The sequence below is a fragment of the Gorilla gorilla genome, chromosome 6 (genome assembly GCF_029281585.2).
Source record: "Gorilla gorilla gorilla isolate KB3781 chromosome 6, NHGRI_mGorGor1-v2.1_pri, whole genome shotgun sequence".
Lineage (NCBI taxonomy): Eukaryota > Metazoa > Chordata > Mammalia > Primates > Hominidae > Gorilla > Gorilla gorilla.
In genome coordinates this window covers 66,412,701-66,429,159 of record NC_073230.2, presented here as the reverse complement: position 1 = coordinate 66,429,159, position 16,459 = coordinate 66,412,701, and the positions used below count along the sequence as shown (strand labels likewise).

Sequence of the window (16,459 nt, the reverse complement as noted above, 5' to 3'; positions counted from 1 at the left end):
ATAGTTAATAAAAATATATTGTCTTTGGGATTTTTGTTAAATAAGTAGATTTTAGCTGTTCCTGTCATACAAACAAAAATCTAACTATGTGAGATGGTAGCTATGTTAATTTGCTTCACTATAGTAACCAGTTTACTATCTATATGTATCCTTTAAGATCATGTTGTCAACCTCAAATACATAAAATAAAATTTATTTTAAAAAAGAAAAGTTTGTCTTCAATCCAGAAAGAACCACTATTACCATTTTTTGGTATTCCATTCCAAAATATCCCACAAATACACAATTGTTCAATCAAATTTAACGTTAGACTTTATACTTGAACATTCAAAGTACGTAAGAATTTATAGAAAAGTGTCTGTGTGACTCCCTGTCTGTAGAGCACAGGCTTCATCTCCACTAACACACACACGACCAGTACCTTATACAGAGAGTCCTTGTTTGTCTTTATTCTGACACCATGGGCGAGCCCGAGGTGGCCCGTGGTCCACATTCCTGACCAGGTGTCTTTCTCACCCACTGGTTTCAACAAAGATGTTACTGGGTTATAGATGGCTGGGATGGAAACAGGATACCAAGTTCGCATGAAGACAATATCTGAAAAGAGGTAATTTACTTTAACATTTTCAAAAGAAGATTCATATCCATATTGCAAAGAAACAAAGAACAAAACCTTCACTCCAAACTTCTCTACCTGGCTGCAAAGTATTTGAAGGGAAAGCTCGCTAAGGAAACTATTCTCATAGATCACAGAACTGTTACTGGGTGTGGCCAGGGGACTGCAGACACCAAGCGAATGGGCACACCGCATAAGACTGGGAGATCTAAGGCTGGAGCTGCTCAACTCTCTGGAGACCTGACTCCAGCCTCTCGTCACACTGGCTAGAAGTCAAGCATGAATGGTAACACCCTGCCCTGAACACTACATAAGACACTCACCGCTGATCCGCAGCTTATCCTCAAAGCTAGCCTGGAAAGCTCCTTCTGGAGCTCAGAGTGCTCTCTTGATCTGCCCCCTTATCCCACTGACAGTTCGAATCACAGCATCTTCAAATTTGGCCACTTCCAAGGCAGACTTAAACATTCACTACAGGTATAGCAAGATAAAAACACACACACACACAAAATCATATACTTTATGCTTTACTTCTTACTTCAAACATACATCCTTGATTAAAGAACAAAAACAACTCACTGAAGGGTGATAAAATAATCAAAATGTATTTGCCCCTGAAAGTGGAATTACTACCTCAAAAAGAATACAACTCTTTCATTTTCCCCAAAATAATCATGTGAGTTCATGGGCATGCTCATCACCGCTGTCTGTGTGGAAGAGAAGATCAAAGAGGGATTTACGGGACTGAATTGGCCTAGGAAGCCTTTGCTGGCATCTCTCAGACTGGACTGCAGCCCAGATCCTTTTACTCAGATGCATGCACTTAGAACATGAAAACATAAGATAAACGCCGGTGGTATTATTACCTTATATTGTAAGAATATTTTATGACTTCCTAACTCTGTGTTTTCAATAGAAACGTCCCCACTAATGAAATTGTCAATAAATGCTGCTCAAACCACCCTCCCCAAATACTGTAAAACAGTACATCCGTTTCTCTGTACCCTTGCCAAGTTATCTGCAAATGCTTTGTCGATTTTTCTACTGAGTTAGACAAACTTGTGATTTTTTTTCCCTTTCTTAACACCAATTTAAAAAGTAGGAAACAAAACCTAGTGGATAAAATGACATATTTTTAATATGAGTTCTGTGGCAGTCTCACATGGAAGTCAGGAGTAACAGCCTCAATTCCTAAATAGCTGTTTACCACTGCTTTTTTGAGCATATTTAAGTAATACAGAATATAAAGGAGCAAACAAAATATGAATTTTATAAAAGATTTCAAACACTTTTCTAAAAATATGAGGCCCACATTTTAGAGGTATTTCATTCCTTTTCTCAAACAATATAGACATTTATAAATATGAGAATATATAGATATACAGACCTTAATAAATGAAGTGTTCTTGAAAATTTTATATGGAAAACCAGTTAGCTTTAATTTCTTCACAATTTTTATGGATTTATCCAGATCAAGGACAACTCCTGTGGCAGCTATCTGAAAATCAGGCTGACAGGAGCCCCAAAATTTGAAAATAGAAATAATATTAGCAAGAGAAAAACTTCAATTCTATGTGACACAATAAATTACCAAAGTGAATTTTACTTACAATTAGCTAACAAAAACAAGAGAGACCATCTGAACTTGCAACCCAGTGGTTTGACAAAAGCAATCCAAAACCTTAAAGTTGGTAAGCCAAACTAACAAGGGTGACTTGAGGCCAGGCACAGTGGCTCATACCTGTAATCCCAGCACTTTGGGAGGCCAAGGCACGTGGACCACCTGAGGTCAGAAGTTTGAAACCAGTCTGGCCAACATGGCGAAATTCCGTCTCTACTGAAAATACAAAAATTAGCTCGGCATGATGGTGCACACCTGTAATCCCAGCTACTCGGGAGGCCGAGGCAGGAGAACTGCTTAAACCCAGGAGGCAGAGGTTGCAGCGAGCCAAGATCGTGCCACTGCACTCCAGCCTGGACGACAGAGTGCGACTCTGTCTCAAAAAAAAGAAAAAAAAAAAAGAAAGAAAAAAAGGCTACTTGAGTACTTGCCTGAGAGTGATTTCAGAGGAATGTAATTTTACTATAATGATTTATTTGGAACGAAATGGAAAAGAAAAATACAGTTGCAATGTTTAGGAAATTAAAATTTGGACCTCCAGGGAAGATTCCATCTGCTCATTATTCTGCTTTCTTCTCCGTTAAATGGGACCAGTAAACCCTGCCCTGCCTGACTGGTCAAATGAAAATGGAGTGAACAGACTGCTACCCCAGCACAGCTGCAGGGAGTCTTGTGTCTAGGTGGTCTCTGATGGCTCCTCATAACCTCATATAGTGCTTAGCACATGGTGAGCACTGCTTACTTGCTTAGATAAATAAATGTAAAAGATGCACAAATGTAGGAAATGTACCATTATAATTCTTCCACCTCCCCTCCTCTAATCCCACACCCTACTGAAAAGGATGTACGAAGATTAAAAGCAAAGGGAAATTTACTTTATAATAATAAAAATGAGTAATTTTCAACTTAAAGTCTCATGTACATAATAACCCACATTCAGGATATATTTCTCAAACCAATCTGTACAAGAAATCGTCCAAGATAGTTACCATTATGCCACTGACAGACTGTATTGCCAAGAAACCAGTTCCCTGTGGAGTGATAGGGTCTTAAAGGAAAAGGAAAAAAAGAAATATAGCAAACCACAAATTTTAGATTGTAGTTTAACATACTCGATATGGACATTTAGATTTGGATATAGATTTACATATATACTCCAAACCACCTCCCCGCTCCCAGAAAACAGAAACATCTTAGGAGTGGAATTTTATGAAACGAAAAGCACAAAGCTAAAATAATGCAGCTTGTAAAGTTTAATCTCGGCAATAGGCAAGTTATTGTAATCATATTTTACCCCAAAAGGCTGCTCCACAATGCATGTGCTGTGGGGTATACTTTAGAAGCCTTTGCCTTCCATTGTGGTCTTCAATATAATACAGCAGGATGGTCTGAAACCTCCTCCACCCTACAGAAAATATGATTGGATCTTGGGACTTGAGGATTTTCTTATACCAGCGATGTTTCTTCAGACGCATCTGAGGGGGATGAGAGGGTAAGATGATTGATGGAGGGGAAATCCACAGAGCCTCAGGCACCAAATATGCAGCAAAGGGACCCATCTGCACGTGTCCAACATTTCCCTGGTTGTTGCCCAAGCCACCCAGGATAATGGGGTAATGGGGGTCAAAGTTCTGCACAAATTCACAGGGAACATTTTCAATCTCAACGCGGACGTACATCCCAGGTCGAAAACCATCATACTGAACTCTGGCTTCATCATCTTAATCTTCAAATTCTACGTGATGCAGCTGTACATGACGGGGTGGGGGGGGGGAAACCTGTATGCTGTTATTTCTAATAAACATAGGATTAACATGAACAAATAAGCAATTTCTAAGTAAAGGAACTGTGGACAGAATTATGTAGGCTTTATCCTATTAAAAATACTACACATTTGGCCGGGTACAGTGGCTCATGCCTGTAATCCCAGCACTTTGGGAGGCCGAGGCGGGCAGATCACTTGAGGTCAGGAGTTTGAAACCAGCCTCGCCAACATGGTGAAACCCCGTCTCTACTAAAAATACCAAAATCAGCTGGGCATGGTGGTGCGTGCCTGTAGTCCCAACTACTCAGGAGGCAGAGGTGAGAGAATCGCTTGAACCTGGGAGACGGAGGTTGCAGTGAGTCAAGATCGTGCCACTGCACTCCAGCCTGGGCAATAGAGCGAGATTCCATCTCAAAAAACAAAAAAACAAAAAAAACCTACACAGTTTACCTCTACAGTCTGTTCAGAATATGTCCCAACCATTTTCTTCTCTCCTGCTCCAAGGGACAGCAAATGTAGATAACTGTGGAGCCCTGCGTGCTCGAACATTGGAAACATCCCCAGTCCACACTTTCTTTCCTTCCTCTCCAAATAATTCTTTCACACTTTTCCCTTGTCTTCAAACACCCACCACCACCCTCACCTTCACTCAGCTGATGGCTGTTTCCTGATTCACTCCAAAACCGAAAGAACCTCTACGGTCAACCCTCTACCAGGGTTTCCTCCCATATCCAGCCTTATCAGAGCTCTGACCTGGCCCGTAGAGGAGCTATGTGTGGCTATTTAAATGAAAATTAATTACAATTACATAATATTTAAAATACAGTTCCTCAATCACACTAGTCTCACTGGAAGTGGTCCATATCAACTTGCAGCCAGTGTTACAATATTGGGAAGCACAGACGTGCATCTCCATGATCACAGAAAGTTCTACGGGCAGCTCAGGCACAGATGATTTGTCCATGCCTCTACTCAGGGCCACACATCACTTGCTCACTAGACACCATCCACTCTTCCTGGACTTTATTCCAACAGCTCTTCCCTCTGTTCTCTCTCTTATCTCAAAACCTTTTGATTCCACTTCTTCCACCAAAAACTGCTTCATTTCTCTGCTTCTCTCTGCAGCAAAACCCCACAAAAGTTTTCCACAGTTGCAGCCTCCAGTTCCTCTGCTCCCATTCTCCTACATCCATGAAAATTGGTGCTTGCCAAGATCGCTGAAGGCCTCCACGCTGAAGGACTCCTCCAGTGGTCAACTCTGCCTTTACTGTAGTTAACACTGCAGCGGGATCTAAACAGTGCTTCGCCTCTGTGTACAACTGGACTCCTGCATGCCTGCATGCTCACACTGCTTCTCCCTCTCCCTCCTAGGCACTGCTCAGGCCTCATGGCTGCAATCGCCCCATCTCGTCCTTGCCAGTCTTGCTCCTCCCAGTCACTCTGCACTCACTCCCCGGCCACCTCACAGAGTTAAGTGGCATCTACATGCTGAGGGCTGTACATCTAAGTCCCTGGCCAGACCTGTCTCTCCAGACTTGACACTCCACTTGTCTGCATGATACCCAGCCGAAACAAACATCATCTTCCCAAAACTGCATCTGCAGACAGTTTCCTATCTAACCTGCAACAACCCATCCTTCCAGGAACTTCCAGTCACCATCCTCATTTCCTCTCACACACCCCACATTCAGTCCACCAGGAAATCCTACTGACCCAGCTTCCAAATAAACTCTATCCGGGTTTGACTCTTTGTCTCATCTCCACTGCCAGCCCTCTGGTTTGTGCCAGCGGACTGATCTCTACCAGACTGATGTCTTGGCAGAGTGATCTGATTACCTGAATGTCTCTCCTCTGCTCAAAACCCTCCAAGGACTCCCATTTCAGAGTGAAACATTCAGTCTTTTCCAATGGCCCACAAGGCTCTAGGTAATTTTAAATTGTAAACGGTGTGAAGCAAAAACTTCAGAGTTAGCCTAGTCATGCCTTTCAAAGGTCAACACAGACTAGCAAACACTAAGCTAATGCCTAATCAGGAAACAGTCCTTTGAGGAGATGAAGATCTAGGATGAAACTCCGTTTCACAAATCATATACCTAATCTGTTCCAGCTTACACAGGCACTCCTGGCCTCACTAACAAGACGCAACTCAGATGCTCACCATCAACTCTACACACGTTTCTGTGTCTGTCTCTTTCTGAGTGACATCACCGCCTCCAGCAACCTGCTCAGCACCCCCAGGCAGGAGGGCCACACCATCTCCCTTTATCTCCGCATCTGACCTTATACTCCACATGTCCTTCTGAACTCTGACCAGGATGAGTTTTCAGAGCACTTCCCCTGGGAGCTCTGGTGTGTCCATAAGCCACACGGGCCACTGATCACCTGCCATTCAAATCAGGGAGCAGCGATCGGAATAGGCAGCATTAGCTTGCGCTGAAATGAACACACTGTCTCAGATCACTACATTGTAAAAGTCTCAAAAGTAGAGACCATGTCTCAGTCATTTCGGTTTCCTAATTCTTGTTACAAAATAGGTATGGATCTTTTTCTGGGGATCTTCTGACTGTAGAAACAATGAGCTCACTGCATGAATAAACACACTCACATGCATCTACCCAGGAGTCCAAATGAAAGGCACAGAAGCAGGATAGGAAGCAGGGCCCCAAAGAAAGTCAGGGATTCCTGCACTATGTGATAGTCTTGACAAGGGGCTGAGAGGAACTGAGGTTTCTCACCTGTGCTTCTTTCTGCATTTCTCCTTTAAGATCATCAAAATATGTGCTTTCTCCTTCATCATATTCCACATCAAACATCTCCTTCAATTTTCTCTTCTTATCCAAATGCTTTTTCTTGGCACTTTCTTCTTCATCGGGGTCAATTTCTTCCTTGTTTCTCTATATCTTCATTCTTAAATTTCCAGAAGAAAAAATTTTGTGTATGTTTATGAAGGTCTTTTCTTTAAACATTACATTTTTTAAAGTTCTATTTAAACAAAAATCTTAGCAAAAATCTGTTATCATTATCAATAAAACAAAACAAAACACAACATAACCTTTGTCTCTGAATAACATGGTACTGCTACAGGAAATTGTTACATCTGCATTACAATTAGCTGCTATTCCTTAAGCTGGCTGGGAACACAAACTAGAATAAAAATAACAGACATGTCCCTCACCCAGATGCTCCCAGGCCCTGTTCTAAAGAGATATTAGGGAGAACAGGGACTTCATTCTTTTAAATGACACTTACATTTAAAAAGAGGAGAATGATGGCAATGGTTGAATGTAAGTCTGAGAAGCTAAGACTTCTGTGCGTGAAAAATCACAGTGGTCTTGGCAAATGACTATGGCAAGAAACGGTAGTAACTGTCGTCCAAAACTTAACAAGTAAACAAGCAAGCTTCTCTTTGGTCCCCACATCCCCACCCTTTAGGAAGGAATCTATCCATCCAGTCTGCAATCTTCACACATCACAAGTAAGATTTGCATTTCTCAATGTGGGCCTCTCTCAGAACACAATGACCAAGAACAGCCAGCTACGACAAAGTCATACCTGAGTGTCGGGGCCCGATTTTCCCTTGTGCACGTCCCCTGTTTCCAAGTCTTCAAAGTCACCGTACAGCTCCTCTGGGAAAAGAACACCCAAAGGCTGCTCTGTGAGCCAGGCATGCATGTGCTGCTGGCCCCACCCACGACAGGCCCACAATGCACTCCGCGTTCCAAGCCTCATTCTTACTGTTCCCGTCACTAGACACACAGGCAAAACTTTGCACTAGGGAATGCTTCATAAAACAGTTAGTATTTCATCATCTGTTTAGGTAAATTAAATTGACTCAATCCACATTTCCACACTTCATGTCAAAAATCCCAATCTCAATTTTTCCAGTATAGATAATGGACACTCTTTCGTTTTTGTTTTTTTGGAGATGGAGTCTCACTCTGTCACTCAAGCTGGAGTGCAGTGGCACGATCTCAGCTCACTGCAACCTCTGCCTCCCAGGTTCAAGCAATTCTACTGCCTCAGTCCCCCGAGTAGCTGGGATTGTAGGCACCCGCCACCAGGCCTGGCTAATGTTTGTATTTTTAGTAGAGATGGGATTTCACCATATTGGCCAGGCTGGTCTCAAACTCCTGACCTCGTGATCTGCCCTCCTCAGCCTCCCAAAGTCCTGGGATTACTGGCATGAGACACTGCAACCAGCCGACGGACACTCTTTATGAAAGACACAGAGGTCTATCTGTGTCCCCCAAATGAATAATTCAAAGAGTGAATGGAAAAGTCCCACGCTGATAACCAGCACATGTGAAAAGGAGTCTCAATGTAAGTTCAACACAACACAATCGTGTAACACACCTAGGGGAAATTTTAGATCATATAAAACATAGCATTTAGATTAAGAGTAGAGCCCCAAACCACACCAAACCCATGGGAAGAGCTTATTCACTCATTCATTCCTTCATTTGTTTTTGGAGCTCTGGGTTCAATTATAGTTCCCACTCTTAAAAGAAATAGACAAGTAAGGCTGGGTGCAGTGGCTCACACCTGTAAACCCAGCACTTTGGGGGCCCGGGAGGCAGAGGTTGCAGTGAGCCATAATTGCGTCACTGAACTCCAGCCTGGGTGACAAAGTGAGACCCTGTCTCAAAAAAAGGAAAACAAAAGAAAGAGGCAAGTTAAAACTCATTTGGGAGAGCAATGTTTAGAAGGCTATTGAAACATTTTCACATAAGGGCCAAAGAACCAGGTAGATGTTATAAAAGATAGGAAGCTCCTATTTGTAATAAAAGCAAAAAAGGATAAAATAGGAATAAACCTAACAAGAAGTGCACCAGAACTTTATTTATTTAAAAAAGAAGAAAAGCTTTAATATGCTACCAAAGGACAAAAGGAATAGCATCACTACCAACACCCGTAAGTGCTCTCCACACCAGGCCCTGTGTTAAGTACTTTCCTTGCCTTAACCACATTCTTCAACCCAAGGAAGTAGATGTTGTAAATATTATATACTGAATAATGGTATGTCCTCATTTGAAAAGGAAGACTCAACATCACAAATACGCCAATTCTCCCTTTAGCACAGTTACAACCTGAAACCACCACTAAGGGTTTCTGGTCTAGAGAAGATAACACATTATACCCTCCTAAGAAATGTAACCCAAACTCTAGAAATAATAGACAGGAGATGATCAATGGAGAATTCCGAAAGGTGGACAGAAAAAGGCTGCTGAGGGACTCTAGGACTAGGGAATGCATAGTGGCCAGGTGTCTCCCTGGACCTCATCCAATAGGACGGTGACCCAGGCCCAGAGTTTCCCAACTCCCAACGTAGCAATAGAAGGCAACCCAGGCAGACTCAGTCCCCGCAGATCAAAGGAGATCTTCCCCACAACAAGAAAACCAGCTCCACACACCAAGACAACCACCATTCCCCACCCACCTAGCTGCAGCAGGTGGCCCAGTCTGGGGAAGCTCCCCTGTTCCCTCAGGTGGGCAACAGCAGGGACTGGTGGGAGAATCCCAGTGATACATATTAGCCAAACAGACCAAAATAACACCATGAAGTCTCTGAAATTAAATTGCCATTGGAATCACAGCCCACAAAGTAGACCAAGACCTACAGACTAAACCTAAACAGGAGGACTGCCTGCAAAAATAAAAAAATCACATAGGCAGATGTTGGAACCACCTGACTCATCACTTATAACAGTCAGTATAAAAATGCTTCAACAAGCAACTACAAATCCTATGGCAACAATCAAAGAACTGAAAACGTCAGCAAAGAAACTGAAGAAGAATCAAATGGAAATTACAGAAATATAAAATACAGTAACAGAAATTTTAAAAAAATCTAACTGGATGGGCTCTATTGAGTAAAAGTGGAGACGACAGAGGAGAGAATCAGAGAAGCTGAAACCTGATCAACAGAATTCACCCAGTCTAAACAATAGAGAGAAAATAACCTGAAAACAAATGAACAGAGCTGCACGGACCTATGGGACGATAACAAAAGACCCCGCATTTATGTTATCTGAGTCCCACAGGAGACCAGAGCTGCGAAAGCATGCAAATAACTAATTCCTGAGGCTTCCCACATTTGGTGAAAGATATAAACTTACAGATTCAAGAAGCTGAGCAAACCTCAAAGTATACCAAAAGAAAGCAACACTGATTAAATTTTCAAAACTAAAAACAAAGAGCAAAAATGGCAGAATGCCTGTAGGGACACGCCAACTCAAATGCCATGGAGGCCGGAAGGAAGTGGCACAACATTTTCAAGTGCTTAAAAAAACCAACCAAACAAAAAAACTGTTGGCTGCACATTCTATATCCCATGAAACTACCCTTCAGAAATGAAGAGAGAAATAAAGACATTCTCAGAGGAAGAGAATATAGGAATTTGTCACTGATCAATTTAGAAATGCTAAAAAGTGGCTACAGAAATATGTTCTGTCATTTCCACAATACAAAAAATTAAAACAAAAAATCAAAATAAAAAATGGCTACAGAAAGTTCTTATGCAGAAGGGATAAATATGGGACTATGGGAGGAGGGACAAAGGAAAGACCAGAAATGTGGATACATACACGAGACAATCCACAGTTCTTAAAATCACATTTGACGACTGAAACAAAAACTATACCACCACGTACTACTCAAGCCAGTGATTTATACAAGTGGAAAAGGCAAAGAGACATAAATACAAGGCAGGTTTCCACACTTTGAAGTGGTAAATACTGGTACCAGTGGACTACTATATTACAATACACGTATTGTAACATCCAGAGCAAACACTTTAAGACTATACAAAGAGATACATGCAACAACATTATACAGAAATAGATCAAAATGGAGGGAAAGAAAAAGGAAACAAAAAAGCAAATAATAAAAACATCAGTCATAAGCAATTATGTAACAATAAGCACCTTAAATGTAAATGGTCTAAATAAACCAAAAGACAGGTTGATGGAGAGCCTATAATAAACACATGGTCCAACTAAATACTGTTCATAAGAAACTTCAAACTCACTTAAGGACCTAAGTAGGTTGAAAGTAAAAGAATGGAGAAAGATATCCTGTGAAATCATTAATTTTTTAAGGCAGCAGGAGTGAATATATTAATATCTCATGAAGTAGACTTCAAGCAAAATAATTTACCAGAGATGGAGAGAGTCTTCACTGAATTTTAAGATCTAAAATTTCCTATGCTGCCTTGACATCTTTGAGCCTCACAGGGCCCCAAAGGCCTAGCCGCGGGTTTTCCTGTTTCTACCAGACACCCCCTACCCCGCCACCCAACAGGAAAGGCTCCCCACCTGGCTAGTTCTTTTATCAGCCAGAACAGTTGCACCTCAGCCTAAGAAGTTTCACTTCACCTGTCTGCCAGCCCATGAATTTATTCAAACAAGCCAATTGCACTCCCCCTCGGGAACCATTGGTCATTGTGTGCTCTTGTTACTACCAAGCCTGCCTGCTTCCTCAGCCCCCCAGCCCTCACTCCGCTACAGAGTGCGGTGCCCATCTGACCCTGTGTGGCATGCAGTGTCCTCCTCTGAGCTGTGGGTATATGTGACTAAAACACTGCTGTCAATCTCATCCATCCACGCCAGGTGTCGTGTTCAGCCATCTCCTACACTTTAGGGCAGGGACCCCTCCTTCACCAATGGGGAAGTGACCATAACAACTGCTTAATGACAAAAGGATTAACCCACCAAGAAGACATCTACTTCAACATCCTCCTCTTAGCAACTGTTAAAACTAAGCAGAGGCCGGGCACAGTGGCTCATGCCTGTAATCCCAGAACTCTGGGAGGCAAAGACAAAGGATAGCTTGAGGCCAGGAGTTCGAGCCTGGGCAACATAGCAAGGCCTCATCTCTCCGAAAAATTTTAAATTTAGCCAGGTGTGCCGGCACACACCTATAGTACCAGCTACTCAGGAGGTTAAGCCAGGGGAAGTACTTGACCCTAGGAAGTCAAGGCTGCAGTGAGTCATGTTCGTACCACCGCACTCCAGTGTAAGTGACAGAGTGAAACTAGGCAGAAAAGGAGCAAGGATTTACAAAAGATCTGAACAGTCAACCAGCAAAATTTGACATCCGTATAACACCCCACTCCCCAACAGCAAAACACACATTTTTAAAGCCAATGGAAATCTACCAAGATGAAGTACACTTGGGGCAATAAAAGAAATCACAGCAAATCTTGCTGTGCGCCCCTCTGCGCCGGCGCCGGCGCCGTGCCCCTCTCTGCGCCTTCTTTTCTCACCATGGGGAAGTGTTTGGGGGCCTCTTGAGGGACCCCCTAGATGCTTCTACTCAGAGCCCCCAAAGCAGGGGAGCCTCCACTCCTCTGTCTGCAGCCTCCCCTGTCGGTTCTCGCTACCCAGGGTTCATTGGCCTGGGGGCTGACAGAGGTGGTCGCCTCTGCCAAGGCCCCTCCCGGCACCTCCCTGGCTCATCTAGCCCACCTTCCTCCCACGCTGGCTCACGCAAAGTGCTCTGGTCACCAAGAGCCCTTCCTGACCAGCCCCGGCCCCTTCTTGGCCTTCGCCCACCTGGCCTCCCCTGGAGCCCTGACCTGGGTGCCGGGCCTGCTGGGTCCAGAGCCCACCCCGCCCTGAACAACCCCGAGTCTCAGCCACCCTCAGCTCTTACCCTTTCACAGCTGGGGAGTGGAGCCTGGGCCTGCGCCTCTCCGCGCCTGCGCCGCCGCTGTGCGCCGCGCCACCCCTGTGCGTCTCGCCGCCGCTGTCTGCCTCTCCGCCTCTCCGCCGCTGTCCGCGTCTCCGCCGCGCCGCCGCTGTCCGCCTCTCCGCCACTGACCGCCTCTCCGCCGCGCTGCCACTGACCGCCTCTCCGCCGCGCCGCCGCTGACCGCCTCTCTGCCGCACCGCCGCTGTCCACCTCACCGCCACGCCGCCGCTGTCCGCCTCTCCGCCGCACCGCCGCTGACCGCCTCTCTGCCGCGCCGCCGCTGTCCGCGCGCCGCCGCTGTCCGCCTCTCCGCCGCTGTCCGCCTCTCCGCCGCACCGCCGCTGACCGCCTCTCCGCCGCTGTTCACCTCTCCGCCGCGCCGCCGCTGTCCGCCTCTCCGCCGCGCCGCCGCTGACCGACTCTCCGCCGCTGACCGCCTCTCCGCCGCTGTCCGCCTCTCCGCCGCGCCGCCGCTGACCGCCTCTCCGCCGCTGTTCGCCTCTCTGCCACGCCGCCGCTGTCCGCCTCTCCGCCGCGCCGCCGCTGACTGCCTCTCCGCCGCGCCGCCACTCACCTCCTCTCCACCGCGCCGCCGCTGACCGCCTCTCCACCGCTGTCCGCCTCTCCTCCGTGCCGCCGCTGACCGCCTCTCCGCCGCACCGCCGCTGACAACCTCTCCGCCGCGCCGCCGCTGACCGCCTCTCCGCCGCTGTCCCGCCTCTCCGCCGCGCCTCCGCTATCCGCCTCTCCGCCGCGCCGCCGCTGTCCGCCTCTCCGCCGCGCCGCCGCTGTCCGCCTCTCCGCCGCGCCGACGCTGGCCGCCTCTCCGCCGCTGTCCGCCTCTCTGCCACGCCGGCACCAGCGCTGTGTGCCTTTGCGAGGGCGGAGCTGCGTTCTCCTCGGCACAGACCCAGAGAGCGTTGCGAGGGCGGAGCTGCGTTCTGCTCTGCACAGACCTTGGGGCACTGCCTCGCTTTGGGACAACTCAGGGCCGCATCGACGGTGAATAAAATCCTTCCTGTTTGCAGCCATGTTTGTGGTTGGTGGCAGCGATGGACACTGCAGCCAGCCAGAGTGTAGAAAGGCATCGGGGTAAGTGCACTATGCAGGCTGCACTGCTGGTGGCCTGGGATGGGTTGGGAGCCCTATCTCAGGCGTCACTGCCCGTCTTGGGTGGCTGGTTGGGTGTGCTATCTGGGGCTGTGCTGCCTGCACCGGGGGGGCCGTTTGAGGGCTCAAACCGGGGCTGCACTGCCTTTGGCGGGGAGCCGGTTGGGGGCACTATCCCAGACTATATTGCAACAGTGAGGTGGGTTAAGTGTGCTATCTGGGGCTGCACTGTGCGGCCGTGGGAGGTGGGGGGTGGTGGCGGTTTTGGGTTGAGGGCCTATGGGGTGCTGTAATGCCCATGGTGCGGGGAGGCGGGGCAGTTAGGGTATGTTGGGTGTGCTATGGGGGGGGGCGACACTGCTGGTGGTAGGGGGCAGGGTGGATTGGGGGCCATATCAGGGGCTGCACTGATTGCTTTAGCTAGGATTTCTGGTACTATGTTAAGCAACAGTGGTGACAGGGGGCATCCTTATCATGTTCCAGATCTTAGAGGAAAAGCTTTCCATTTTTCCCCATTCCATATGATTCTAGCTGTGGGTGTCTTTCCTGTAGTTTTTATTATGTTGCGGTATGTTTCTTCTGTGCCCGTTTCTTTGAGGATTTATAGCATGAAGGGATGTTGAATTTCATCAAATGCTTTTTCGGTTTCAGTTGACATGATCATACTGTTTTTGTCGTTTATTTGGTTGATATGATGTATCACATTGTATGTTGAGTGACTCTTGCATTCCAGGGATACATCCCACTTGATCATGATGAATTATCTTTTTAATGTATTACTGAATTTGTTTCACTGGTATTTTGTTGAGAATTTTTGCATCAATATTAGAGATCCTGGCCTGTAGTTTTCTTCTTTGATGCTTTTATCTGATTTTGGTATCACAGTAATAATGGTCTCATAGAATAAGTTTGGAAGTATTCCCTCCTGTTTTTCAAAATAGTTTGAGCAGGATTCGTACAAGGTCTTTAAATTGTTTTGTGTGAAGCCATCAGCAGTGAAGACATCAGTTCCTGGGCTTTTCTTTACTGGGAGACTTTTTCTGATAGCTTCAATCTCATTACTTGTTACCAATCTGTTCTGGTCTTGGATGTTTTCATTGTTTAACATAAGAAGGTTGTATGCATCTAGGAATTTGCCAATTTCTACTAGGCTTTCCAATTTATTGACATATAATAGCCAGTTATGATCCTTTGAATTTCTGAAGTATTAGTTGTAATGTCTCCTTTTTTTTAATCTGTTGTTTTTATTTATTTGAATCTTGTTTCTTTTCTTAGGCTGGTTAAAAGTTTGTCAATTTTGTTTAGCTTTCCAGAAAACCAACTTTTCATTTAATCTTGTGTGTTTTTTATTTCAATTTTGTTTCTGCTACGATCTTATTTATTTTCTTATTTTCGGTTTAGTTTGTTCATACTTTACTAGTTCTTTAAGATGTATTGTTTATTTGAAGTTTTTCTTTTGTTTGGATGGTAGGCACTTATAGCTGTAAATCTCTGCCTTTGTACTGCTTTCTGCGTAACAAGTTTTGGTATACTGTGTTTTCATTACCCTTTGTTTCATGAAATTTTTGAACTTCTGTCTTAGTATCTTCATTGACCCGCTAGTCATTTATTCAGGAGGGTAGTGTTTAACTTCCATGTGATTGTATTGTTTCCAAAATTACTTTTTCTATTGATACCTAGTTTTATTCCCTTCTAGTGAAAGAAGATGGCCATGGAGACAGACAGCAGCATGGTCAGAGTGGTAGGAGCCGGCCATCAGCAAGAGCTGCTCCATGCCTGGCTGCTGGGAGCTAGAGCCTGCGGCCCACTGGCTTGCCTCACTGTAGTTGGTGGTGGCGGTGACAGAGACTGCAGCATGACCAGAGTGGTAGGACAGCAGCTATCCAGGGCTGCACCTTTCGCAGTGTGGGGTGGGTTGGGGGCGGTATCCAGGGTGTCATTGCCTGCATTAGGGGTACTGGTTGGTAGCACTGCACAGGGCTGCACTGCCCACGGCAGGGAGGGTGGGTTATGGGTGCTTTCTGGGGCTGCAATGCCCATGGAGGAGGACAGGTTAGGGCATATCAGGTATACGCTACTGGCGGCATTGGGGGACGGAGGTGAGGGGCGCTATTGAGGGCAGGAGTAGCCATGGAGCGGGGGCAAGTTCGGTGCTATCAGGGGCTGCACTGCTGGCGGCAGTCAACAGAGTTGGCATCCAAGGAAGGAGTGGTTCTCCTCTCCCTGACTCCACACTCCAGAGGGCGAACCACTCTTGGTCATACTGGAGTGCAGCAGGGCACGCAGCATTTGCATGGGAATCCTGAGCATGGCAGAGCCCCCACACCCACCGTGGTTCCTGGGCCTGTGCACTCTGGGTCTGTGCCTCAGAGGCTGCCAGGCACCCCCGGGGACACCACGGGGGACAGGGCCCTGTGTGTGGAGGCGTCCGGAACAGGAATTGGCACCTGGGTGTGGAGGGCTGGCTGGGTCTGAATTTTTCTGTTTCTCCTGTTCCCCGAGGAGTGCAGCCCCGGTGGGCCCAATGGTTCCTGTGGAGTGGGGAGCTGGGTGCTGTGGTGTCTCCAGCACCCACCCCAGACCCCAGTTCCCGGCCAGCTTGGGCCAAAAGGCTGGACTTTGGAGGGTGGGTGTGAGCGCCTTTGCTGAAACTGGC

The 16,459-nt window shown here is 46.2% G+C and overlaps 1 pseudogene; it reads right to left on the bottom strand.

The window, feature by feature from the left end:
• Positions 1 to 313: 313 nt before the first annotated feature.
• On the bottom strand, positions 314 to 6,882 carry LOC129523888 (ribosome biogenesis protein BMS1 homolog; annotated as a pseudogene).
• Positions 6,883 to 16,459: the final 9,577 nt, after the last annotated feature.